This window comes from Lagopus muta, chromosome Z (assembly GCF_023343835.1).
Source record: "Lagopus muta isolate bLagMut1 chromosome Z, bLagMut1 primary, whole genome shotgun sequence".
Taxonomy (NCBI): domain Eukaryota; kingdom Metazoa; phylum Chordata; class Aves; order Galliformes; family Phasianidae; genus Lagopus; species Lagopus muta.
In genome coordinates this window covers 39,890,822-39,901,068 of record NC_064472.1, presented here as the reverse complement: position 1 = coordinate 39,901,068, position 10,247 = coordinate 39,890,822, and positions in this window count along the sequence as shown.

The window sequence follows — 10,247 nt, the reverse complement described above, 5'->3', positions numbered from 1 at the left end:
GCTCAGTGCTTGAGGCATATAATTTGTAGTGTAGCATGTGCCCATGTTAAAATATCACACTAATGAAAAAAGCTAACCTAAAATAAGAATGACAACCCCATTCCAAGCCTCAGGTTACACTTGAGACAGATCAGTAAATTCCTCATTGCCTCTACTTTTCCTAAGTTCTCAGTTGCTGTGCGTTGAATTACTGTAATTTCTCTCTGTTTTATTAAATTAATGTTTATATATATGTATGTGTATACATATAAAACTTTTAGAAAAATATATCGGATAGAAAAATTGCTGTTTCTACCTTTATTTGAAGATGATGGAATACATTTTGTTTATTCCTTTTGATATGCCCTATTTGCTTCTTCACATTTAAGTATCTTTTCACTGTTTAAGTGTTTCAGAGCATATAGTAAAATCTGATTCTTTAGGACATGTCAATTTAAATCAAGACTTCTCATGCTTTCTTTCAGGCTTGCTACTGCAAAAACCTGAGGTCTAAGATATCATTTACTCAGATGTAATTAAAGAACATTCAAGCCACAGTTCAAAATGCATACAATATATCTTGAAGAAGTGGGATTGCAACCTCCATATTGGACTAGCACGTGAAAAATTGTTCTGTGGGAAAGTTACAGAAATTTGCCAATTAAAAATTACAAAGCTTTTTCATCTTTCACTTAATTAGTTCAAACTAAAAGCTAGAAGCATGTTTTTGTTGTTGTTATTTTATTTTTTCTTATTTATTTGTTTGTTTTGTTAATTAATTTCCCTTGCTTTAACCTGACCCTGCTGAGGTAGTGGGAAAATTCTTGATGAACCTGGAAATCTCCTTTCTTATATATAGACAGGTTCAAATTCCATTACCAAAGGTGCACATGCAATGGAGCAGCTGTTAAAAATACTTACCTCTTCTTACCACTATGTAGAATGGGAACTGAAGGAAGAGGGACTTCTTTTTCTTTAGCTTAGTCATTAATATATTTTTATTTTCATGGGATCAGAGAATAGCTTTGGTTGGAAGAGACTTTAAAGACTATTCAGTTCCGACCCCCTGCCATGGCAGGGTTGTGAATCACTAGATTATACAGGCCACGGTCCTATCCAGACTGGCCTTGAATACCTATGGGGACAGGGCATCCACAGCTTCTCTGAGAAGCCTGTGCCAGTGCCTCACCACCCTGTGAGTGAAGGATTTCTTCCAAACTTCTAATTCCAGATCTTTCCTCTTTTATTTTAAAAACATTCTTCCTTGTCTTACCACTGTCAGATAGTGTAAAAACTCGGTTCCCCTCCTGTTTATAAGCCCCAAATCAATTGGAACTGCAATAACGTATGTTCAGAGTTTTCCCTTCTCCAGATTAAACAAATCCAGTACCCTCAACTTCTTTTCATAAGGGAGGTTCTGCAGCCCTTTGAATATCCCCATGGCCTCCTCTGGACTCACTTTAACAGCTCTGTATCTCTCTTTGCAGGCCTTCACAAAGTACTCCAGAGGGGACTTCATGAAGGCGTAGTAAAGTAGGGCTATTTCCTCCCTCACCCTGCTCACCACTCCTCTTTGTATGCAGCCCGGGAGCCAGTTGGTCACCTGTGCTGCAAATGCTATCTGCTGGTTCATGTCTGGCTTCTTATCCACAGGATTGTTAAGTCCTATTTTGCAGGGCTGCTTTTGACGAGTTCTTCTCCCAGTCTGTATGCAAATCTGGGACTGTGATAACCCAAATGCAGAACCTAGCATTTGACCTTGTTTAATCTCATTACGCTCACATGGGCCCAATTCTCAAACATGTCCAGGTCCCTCTGAATGACACCCCTTCTTTCTCTTCGACCACACCATTCATCTTGGTGTCGTCAGTAAACCTGCTGAGTGCATACTCAGTCCCACTGTCTATATCATTTTGAAGAGCACTTGTCCCAAGACTGACCCCTGGGGAATACCTCTCATGACTTGTAGGTTATTTTCTAGAAATGTACTGGATAGCAATCATTCTCTACAATTAATTGGCATGTGGTGTTCTGTGGAAACAACTGTTGCTCAGTTTAGATAAGCTCAAAGTCTACACCCATACTAGTAAGTATGTGTATGTGCCTGGGGATATTCCTAGGCGCTGCAGTGTCTGAGGTGCCAACTGCATGCTCATTCTGTTTCGGGAACTGAATCCCTGAGCCATTTTAGCTGCAGAGAAGTTGCTCAGAGGGTGCTACTTAGAACAGGCCATGACTGTGCTGAGAAATAGTCTAGTATTCTCACTGTGGCAGCTGCATAGTGTAAGAATTAGCACTGACATGTTGAGGGTGGAAAATATGCCTACTAAGTTGTCTATGTGGATGAAGTCCCTTTTCCTAACCTTGAAAGTTACACATTAAAATTCACATTTAATTAAGGATACCTTCAAATCCAATGATTTCTAGGGATTTTTCCTTTAGCTGTTTACATTTTATTTCCTTTTCTTTCCTTCAAGTTTTTCAGAGCATGGAAAATGAAATTCACACTTCATCAATATTGCTAGGATTTTGCATTTAATATTTACTCATGGCTTTCAAAATGTAAAAAGGGATCAGGCCCTGTAGTCTTGTCTTATGTAAGTCGTAATGACCATAGAACCTCTAAGATGTTTGGCAGAATCCAATAATTGTTTTTTGTTTGTTGGTCTCTACGCTAGCTTCTGATTGGCATTTGCCATCTCAGTCTGGAATTTGTGAAATGCTACTTCTGAAGAAATATCACTTTGGATGCAACCACAAAGCTCCGCAGTAACAGTAAAATTTAAGAGTTCGGTTTTTAAGAAAATGTATTCTTTAGTCCTTGGCTACAGTTCCAGTATTTTCTGATAAATCATTACATCCAATGTAAATATGGGGGAATTATTAATTTCATTTTATGCAGATTATAATTTTGAAGTCATTGACTATTTGCTCCAATAAGCTAGCTTTTACATTATAGCCAGTTTATATTATTTATGATCTTGTCTGCAAAACAGTGTATTAAGATCACATTATAGTAATTCATAAGATCTCATGTTAAATTACCCTCTTTTATAAGCTGTATATTATTGTTTTCAAAGTCACAGGAGGGTCTGTATGACAGCATAATATTGTAGTTATTTAAAGTGATTTCTGTGTAGTACAGAATTTACTGATTTCTGTGTAATACTGTATAGTATAGAAATTCACAAAGAATAAATCTGTTTACAAAATATTGTATTTTATTTAAAGCAGTAAGTTTTAAAAAGTTCCATCTTAAAAGTAAATCAGTTGCTCTGGATTACTTGTAAAAAATTGAACTCTTTTCTTTAAGCTATTCATTCAACAAGATCATTCTTGAAATTTAACAGTCATGATGTGCACTTGAAATTAGAGTCATCCTCACTTCTGCTTAAGTTAAGGTCAAGTAATATGATTTTGCCCCTTGATTAGAGTTTGATGGCCCATTTGTGCTAAAAGAAGCAACTCAGCAGAGTTATGTTAACTGACAAATAGCTATAATGTGGTAAGAAATGCAATACGAATATATCTGAATGTTTTTAGTTCAGCATGTCAACCAAAGCACACAGACCTCATCACAGCTAAATCCTAACCTAATGCAGCAAAATGAGCAGCAGCTTGCTATGCTGAGAAGCTGTTTTGGATGAAGCATCAGTCTGTCAATAAAAACACTTTTTTTCACTTGATGAAGAATTCACTTTCCATGGTATTAGTATTTAGTTTTTTTGAGTTCATAGACATCAGTACATTTGTGTAGTAAAAGATTTGTGCGCACAGTACAATTTGTGCAAGAATTTCTACCTGTAGAAATATAAAATATTGGAGAATGTTTTTTTTTTTTTTTTGTAGTTTTCTGCAGTTGTGTAAATACTTAACATCTGTGAGATGATACAAATGTTTAAATACTATATTAGGTCTGTTAATAGATTGAGGATCATAAAAACACTATTTTTATTTACACCATGGACAACAGATTGGCCATGATCCAGCAGTGTGCCCTGGTGCCCAAGAAAGCCAATGGCATCCTGGGGTGCATTAAAAGGAGCGCAGCCAGCAGGTCAAGAGAAGTGATCCTCCTCCCTCTATTCTGCCATGTTGAGGCCTCACCTGGAATACTGTGTCCAGTTCTGGGCTCCCTGGTACAAAAAAAGACAGGGATTTCTGGAAAGAGTCCAGCAGAGGGCCACAGAGATGATAAAAGTCCTGGAACACCTCTCTTATGTGGAAAGGCTGACCGACCTGGGTCTGTTCAGCCTTGAGAAAAGAAGACTGGGAGGGGATCTTATTAATGTTTATAAATATCTTAAGTGTGGGAGACAAAGCGACGTGGCCAGACTCTTTTCAGCAGTCTGTGGGTACAGAACAAGGAGCAACAACCATAAACTGGAAGTTCTGCACCAATGACTTCTTTATGGTGAAGGTGTTGGAGGACTGGAATGAGCTCCTTAGGAGGTTGTGGAGTCTCCTTCTCTGGAGACAATCAAGACCTGCTTGTATGCCTACCTGTGCAACCTGGTCTAGGGAGTGTTATTCAGCAGGGGGGTTGGACTCGATGATTTCTGCAGGTCCCTTCCAACCCCTGTAATCCAGTGATTCTGTGAATCATATGAAAAGGAGACCATTTTCAGTGTTTTTAGAGGAGGAAACAACCAAATGAAATTCATCTTTACTGATTTTGCACTATGTTCCTGAGATGCATTGTCTTTTCTATAATTCGAACAATGAGAAAAGATTTCTTAGATTGTCACAAAATCTAGTCAAGTTTTTGCCTGAGACTGAAATCCCACTCTTCTTCAAGGTTAATAGCACAATATTTTATCTTACATTCCAGAGCAATGAATGTGGCTTTATAACTCTGTACTTCTTTATTGTTTGTTTTACTTCTCAGCTGTGAGTCATGTAACCTTTCATCTACTTAGATATAAAAACACTGTGAATTTCTTGTAATATATTTCTACTACTTCTTGCCCAGTTGCTCTGTATTCTTTTTTGCAATACTGTTTGCACATTGCTATATATACAATCCCATTTATTGATTTATTTATTCATTTTTGCTTATTGTAATAATAATCTTTAGTATTTTTAATACACCTATTTTCTTTTTCCAAGTAGTATAGAATTCAATTTGCTTAGGTGGAGAAAACTGAAATTAACTGTGTTCACATTTATTCAACACTTATGTCCTGTCTGTGAAATAACTATTTTCAAAGTGCTATGTATTCAGGGAGTAAATTCTCATTAGAGTATAATCTCAAATGCTACTCTTATCTTTTATAAATACAAATATCTACACATTTTCACACTAATACAGAACACCAGAATTCCTTTCTGGCATTAAGACCAATGGACATGACATTGCCCTCCTCATTATTCAACTGACTTACCTTCTGAGACATGGTGTCCACATTGAAACTGCCTTTTTCTATCTCCTAAACTATGCCTGCTAGGACAGAGAATTCCTTTTGTTCTATGCTGAGGTATTTTTCTAAGAAATTTAGCAGCACAGATGGTGGAGTTCCAATACCTTTGCCTTAGATCTGGCACTTTTAAAATGCTTGGTTGCATTCAAGGAGTCTGAGAAACACCTTCTAAACCCGCTATCAGAGGAGAATTGATTCTTTCTATTCTACCCAATGAAATTGCACAGATGTTTGAAGTTCAAGTCAATATCCATAATTTGTCAAGTATGAACAGGAGAAGGTTTTGCACAATGAAACAGTGGCGGCCACTTTTACCCAGCATAGAGTAGAAATAAGTATCGATTTTGTTTTCTTCACGTAGCAACCTAAAGTTAACAGCATCATGCACAAACCTGAAGATTGGTTCAACAATCTTTGTTTGAATGGATTCAAATTTTTCTTCCTTCATAAGCAGAATTACGTTCTTTAGGTTGTTTTACAGCCACATAATGTAATGTATAACATTTGGCAGGAATTTATGAAAATGATGAAATATTTTTTGTGTCAGATATAAAAAAAAAAAGAAGAATGGATGACTGACCCATTGGCACAGGGAAAGGTGACATCCAGTATACCCTGCAAAGACCATTAGATCTAGTTATAAAGCAGTGTTCCAGTTATCTTGTTAACTAGATCTAGTTATAAGCAGCAGTGTAAAACAGATAAATGGTACTTTGAGCGGTGGATTTGAATGGTTGCATGCTTCTCAACATCACTATTGTCCAGAATATCTTTTGGGTTACGACATTATACTGAGGAAAAGAAAAGGTAACTTTAAATTTCTTTAAATTAGGCAGTGAGTAAATTTGGTTCTCCAGCTTTTAGGGAAATATTCCACACGTTGAGCAATAAAGAACATTAGGAGGAAGGTGAAACAGCTATCTCTCTGTTTGCTATGAAAATGTGCACCATGTAATGTTTTTGAAAGAACTAAGGCAACATTCTGCAGAAAAAAAAAAAAGATAAAACCAATCCTACTCAGAAGGAGGCATGCCCAACATATGAACACCTTGTCCTCAAAAGAGCACATCTGTATTCATTGTTAATTTGAATGCATGTGGGAATTACGTTTTGAGACGTCAGCTTCAAGAAGAGAAAAGGTTTTGAACAGATGATTTTTTTTTTTTTTGCAAGTTTTTCCAGCAGAGCAAGCAAAACAATAAATGATAATACAGAAAATTCAAAAGCTTGTTTTGCTCATGTCTTTAGACTACTCTTAATGGCACTACCAGTGACTCTCTTCTTGCCTTCTGTAGGAAACACAGCATTCTGATTTGTATGGATTTCATCATCCGTGCACAAATGAGCATAGGCAGCTTAACAGCATGCCTTTTGAATAGTCCTTTTCTGCCATTCCTAGGCTTGGAATATTCTTGTTATAGCAATATGAGCATGACTGCTATTGCCTCCACTCAGCGATGACTCAGCAGTCGTTGTTGGTCATTTCAGTATCTTCCTGGCTATTCAATAGATTATAGACACAAGCAATTTTAAAAAGATTCATTTGATTTTTGCTGCCAATACTTGACCTTTCCGCAAATGCACTTTGGGTACTTCACTATTCTTTTATTATAGAATCATAGAATCCATGAAGTTAGAAGGGACAATTAAACGTCATCTAGTTCAAATCTCTGCAATGAACAGACATCCACAGCTTGGTTATGTTGCTCAGAGCCTGGTCCAGCCTGATCTTGAAAGTCTCTAGGAATGAATCATCCACACCTGTCAGGGCAACCTGTGCCAGTGCCTTACCACCTTCACTCTAAAAGACTTTCCTTATATCCGACTTGAATCTCCCCTGTTTAAGCCTGAAACCATTTCCCCTTGTCCTGTCACAACAGATCCTGCTAGAGAGTCTGCCCCTTCTATCCTGAGCTCCCCGTTAGATACTGAAAGGCCCCTTTTCAGATCTTCCTGGAGCATTCTCTTCTCCAGGCTCAACAGCCCCAGCTCTCTCAGTCTGTCATCATAGCAAAGGTGTTCCATTCCAAGGATCACTTTTGTGACCTTCCTTTGGATGTGCTCCAGTAGGTCCTTGTCTGAACAGGGAAGAGGGGCAGGATCACTTCCTTTGGCCTGTTAGGTGCACATCTTTGGATGCAGTTCAGGATATGGTTGGCTTTCTGGGCTGCAAGGGCACATTGCTGGCTCATGTCCAACTTACCATCCACCGGTACCCTCAAGTCCGTTCTGGCAGGGTTGTGCTCAATCCTTTCATCCCTCTACTTGTTTTGGTAGTGGATGTTGCCTTTACCCAGGTGCAAGACCTTGCACTTAGATTTTTTTAACTTCATGAAGTTCTGCTTGGCCCACTGCTTAAGCCTGTCTAGGTACCTGCAGATAGCATCCCCTCCTCTGGTGTGTCAACTGCAACCCACAGCTTGGTGTCATCCACAAACTTCCTGAGTGTGCACTCAACACCCAACTGTTGATGAAGATACTAAAGAGTATCAGTCCCAGCACTGACCCTTGCGTGACACCACTTGTCACTGATCTCCATCCAGACACTGAGACATTGACCACCACTCTCTGGACACGATCCTAAAGCCAATTCTTTGTCCATCGAACAATCCAGCCATCAAATCCATATCTTTCCAATTTGGAGAGATGGGTATTGTGGGGTACTGTATCTAAGGCCTTACTGAAGCCCAGATAAATGTCATCAGTTAATCTTCCTTTGTCCATTGATACATTTGCATCATCTTAAAAGGCCACTAGGTTGGTCAAGCAGGACGCATAGACTTGCAGATGCTCAGATTTCTCAGGTGATCAGAAACCTGACCTTCGCTCATGGCAGGAGCAATGTTGCTTCCCTAATCCCCTCCATTCAAACCAAAAGTTTGAGGGCTGTGTGACCAGCAGTTATCAGAGCAGACTGAAGCAAAAAAGTTGCTGAGTACCTCAGCCTTTTCCTTGTCTTTTGCTACCAGCTTGCCTATGTCACTCAGTAGATGCAGAGTACAACCTGCTGAACCTTCTTTTTCTGATCCTCCTAGATTTTCCTCTTCTGGTTGAGGTATCTGTAGAATCCTTTCTTGTTCTTCCTGGCAACCCTAGTCAAGTTTATTTCAAGTTGGGTCTTGGCTCCCTTGACCCCATCCAGACACAACCTATTCTTCCCACAGTACCTGTCTCTGTTTCCCCTGCCTGTGAATTTTCTTCTTACTCTTCAGTTTGACTATCAGGTCCTGTTCAGTCATTCTGGTCTTTTGCCTTTGTTTCCTGACTTGCTATATCTGGGGTTGGAAAGCTTTTATGCCCTGAGGAAAGCTTCCAAAAATGTCTGTCAACTCTGTTCTGCACCCTTGCCCATGAAAACAGTTTCCCAAGTGTTTTGTTGGCTATCTCCCTGAAGAGCTGGAAGTTAGTTTTCCTAAAATTTAGTGCCCTAATTTTACTCACTGACTGTCTTATAGTCCTTAGGAGTGTGAACTCCATCAGAGGATGGTCTTTATAGACCAGGCTACCTCCAATCCTGATGTCACCAATCAATTCATTGGCATTGGTGAGCAACAGGTCCAGTAATGCATCTCCCTTGGTGGGGCTGACTGTTACTTGACTCAGTAATTATTCTCCCTGCATTCCAGGAGCCTCCTGGGTTCCTTACAGCTCACTATGCTTCTTTCCCAGCAGATATCTGGGTGGTTGAAGCCCCCAGCAGGACAAGTGCTAACAATTGTGACACTGGAGGTAGAAGACCTCATCAACAGGCTTTACTTGATCAGATAGCCTGCGATAGACATCAGTCACAACATTCCCTTTGGTGCCTCAGTCTCTATCATTCATAGGCTTTCATCTTGCTCATGACTCTTCTTTAGGGACAGCTTTTCACATTCTATTCTTCTCCTGATGTAGACAGCAATGCCTCCCCCACTCCTTCCTTACCTGTCCCTTCTGAATAACTTGTAGCCTTTGATAGCCACGGTCTAGTCATGAGTCATCCCAACTGGTATTGGTGATGGCAACTATATTGTGGCTTTCTTGTTGCACAGTAGCTTCCAGTTCCTCCTGTTTATTTCCCAAGCTGTGTGCATTGGTATAGAGGCAGTTCATTTGGGCAGCTGGTCTTGTCACTTTCCTACAACTTCTTAATTTCTTTTAAATATTTCCCTTGATTTTCCCTGTTCTCTTCTCCTATGGCCTCTGCAGTCACTGCCTCATTATCATAGGATTTTGTATGTGCTGCAGTGTTGCCAGCACCTCTCAAGGCATCATGTTCTTCAAGGACCCTGTTAGCATCCTGTCCCTCTAATATATCTATGCCATTGCACACCTTATCATGGGAAGGCTCACTGTCCCCCTCACTGCCTTATTAATGGTCAATTTATTCTCTTACGGACTAGAGATGCTTGATCTTTATGTTTTCTGCAGTCCTGACCTGGTGTCTGTTAAAGAAGTCAATGAAACCACGAATGTTTTTTGTGATTACACTGTCCCAAATGCTAAGAGATCAGTTGAATGAAAAGTTCTATGTGTACTGAAAGATATTTTTGGCTTTTAATGTAGCAGCTCTTCGAAAAAGAGTCCTTATTATATTCTCTCTCTCTCTCTCTCTCTCTCTCTCTAGCTCTGATAGGAATCTTGCCTTCAGTACTCAATCTTAGATCTCAACAAATGAAAAATATTTTCTTTGCTATCTCTGTTCTGGCATGTTTGGACATTCTAACTAAACCAAGTCTTCCTAGCAGGAACTGTTATCTGGCATTGTGCAATACTGAAGGTACCATCTGTTTTGCAGAGTATACCTGTTCCATGTCAGTGCTAAATGGCACAGTGTACTTCATCCTGATATCCATGGCTCAAAATTCT